Below are 2441 nucleotides of genomic sequence, written 5' to 3'. Positions count from 1 at the left end.
CTTTGCCTTATCTTTCTTGTACCTTGTTTCACAGCAGACTTTTCAAAGAAAGTAGACCCTGGTGACTAATCTTTGGACTGAGGGTACAGAACTTGCCCTGAGCTCTGATTCTTCCTTCAGTGATTAGCGTAGGCTCACATGTGAATGGGCTTGGGGTAAGGATGGTGTAGATATAGGGATTATCATTGAGGAAGATGTTTCTTATTTTGTATTTATGCTAGTGAGCATCCCACAATGTCTGAAGAGAGTCATTAAGTTTTGGGAAAATAAAGTTAGCTTAGGACTTAAGACACTTCTTTTTCTCTATTCTTGCTCTGTGTGAATTTGAGAAAGTCACTTTGCCCTCTTATCTTTGTTGCCTGATCTCTAAAATAATATTTATCAAACCATCACACTTGAAGTTCTAACAGGCTATATGTAAGTGTTCAGATGCGTATTCTTATTGACAGTGTATGCCTGATGTTGGTATAAATAAATGTGTGGTGCAAAATGGGGGAAGGATTGAGGGTGGGAAGTGGGGGTGGGTGGGGCAGGGGAAACTGGCAGTGGGAAAATGGAGACAAATGTATTTGAACAATAAAAGAAGTATTAACAAAAGAAAATTTGCGGTGCAAAATTCTTCATATGTATGTGCTATTTGAACATATATGCGTTTATAATGCATTTGTATAATACATATTTGTGGATATAGTCATTAATGGTGAATGTGTAGTATGTAATTTTGAATATGTAACATGTGCATAATTATGTGTGAACATTTTATGTAGCATGCATGCATGTGTGTACATGTATATGTGTAGCCATGTATGTGTTTGCATGAATGTGTGTTGTGTATCTTTGCATGTCTGTATAACCTATGTGCATGTAGATCTATACATCTGTGTATCTAATGTAACAAATACCTTTCTGAAGTTTGGTTGTTGTCTAAATTAGAACTTATCTTCAGGTTATAAAATGCACCCCAAAAAAGTGGCAATCCATGTCATCCACCGATAAGGTGAAAGGAATCAACACACCTATCAAGGATATCACTGAGAATGGGGAGGATCAATGTACCTTCCCTGGAGGAGCTTTTTCTTCCTGAACTTCTCCAGATTTGGGGAGCTGCAATTATTGCTCTTTGTGTTGATCCTCTCCCTTTTTCTTGTCCCTCTGTTTAACAATGTCTCCAGTATCATAGTCATCAGGCTGGATAGCCATCTTCATATACCCATGTACCTATTACTTTCTTTCCTATTTTTCTCTGAGACCTGCTCTACCTTGGGCATCATCCCAAAGATGCTCTCTGGCCTCGTAACAAGGGACCAAAACATCTCCTATGTGGACTGTGTTGCTCAGAAGTTCTTCTCTGCCTTGTGGGCTTGTTCCAATTGTTTTCTTCTGGCTGCTATAGGCTTTGACAGGTATGTGACCATCTGTGCTCCACTGTACGATGACAACTGTATATCCCCTCTTCTGTGCCCAGCTGGTTGACATTTCCTTTCTGGTTACCTCTTCAGACTGGGAATGACACTGGTCATTTTCCACCTCTCATTTTGCAGTTCCCATGAGATCCAGTAATTTTCTGTGACATGCCACCAGTGCCAAGCCTGGCCTGTGGGGATCCAGGCCTGAGTGAGCTGGAGATCTTCATCTTCAGCTTGCTGGTGTTCCTGGTATCCTTCTTGTTCATCACTATCTCCTATGCCTACATCCTGTCAACAATACTAAGGATCCCCTCTGTTAAGGGGAGGAAAAAAGCTTTGCCTCACACTTTGCATTTGTCATTGTTCACTATTGCTGTGCATCCTTCATGTACACAAGGCCCAAAACAAGTTACTCTCGAACAGGATCGGATTATTGCTATCACCTATATTATGGTGACTCCTCTCCTCAACCTTATTGTTTATAGTCTGAAGAATAGGGCTGTGAAGACAGCTCTAATAAATACTTTTCAAGGCAGATTTCTGAGTAAAGGATTAAGACTATCAATGGGACCTTTTCCTATGCATAAGCTAGACATATACTGGGATCCTCCCCTCTGCATACGCTGGACATATACTAGAAATCCAATGCTTTAAATTATTCTGCTAATTACATGCATTCCTCTTTTTTTTAAGAGTTGGAAGGGAATGCAACACTCTTTTGTGCTACTGTATGACCCCACTAGAATTAAAGCCATTTAATTATTCCATTTCTTAAGTGTGACAGTACTATAGGATGCACCCCATGTTATAATACCAGGGCCATCAACTCATTTGAAGCCCTAGAACTCTTTCAAGTTCCAGCTTTCTAAAGAATATTTCTGAGGGAGAAACTTAAAATCTTTGAATTGGTCACATATAGTATGCTACCTGAATTATGGTTCTAACTGCATTCCTAATAATACCCATGCTGCTTTGACAAAAGTAATAATGCAGATACTAACAATATTACAGAATATGTTGGTTAGAAATTAAGCA

General features: G+C 39.5%; 1 pseudogene; it reads left to right on the top strand.

The window, feature by feature from the left end:
- The first annotated feature begins 1050 nt into the window (after positions 1-1050).
- On the top strand, positions 1051-2060 carry LOC129062081 (olfactory receptor 10Z1-like; annotated as a pseudogene).
- Positions 2061-2441: the final 381 nt, after the last annotated feature.

The sequence above is a fragment of the Pteronotus mesoamericanus genome, unplaced genomic scaffold (assembly GCF_021234165.1).
Source record: "Pteronotus mesoamericanus isolate MK-2021 breed Mesoamerican mustached bat unplaced genomic scaffold, CSHL_Meso_final scaffold_705, whole genome shotgun sequence".
NCBI classification, from domain to species: Eukaryota; Metazoa; Chordata; class Mammalia; order Chiroptera; family Mormoopidae; genus Pteronotus; species Pteronotus mesoamericanus.
This window is presented reverse-complemented; position numbering and strand designations above follow the sequence as displayed.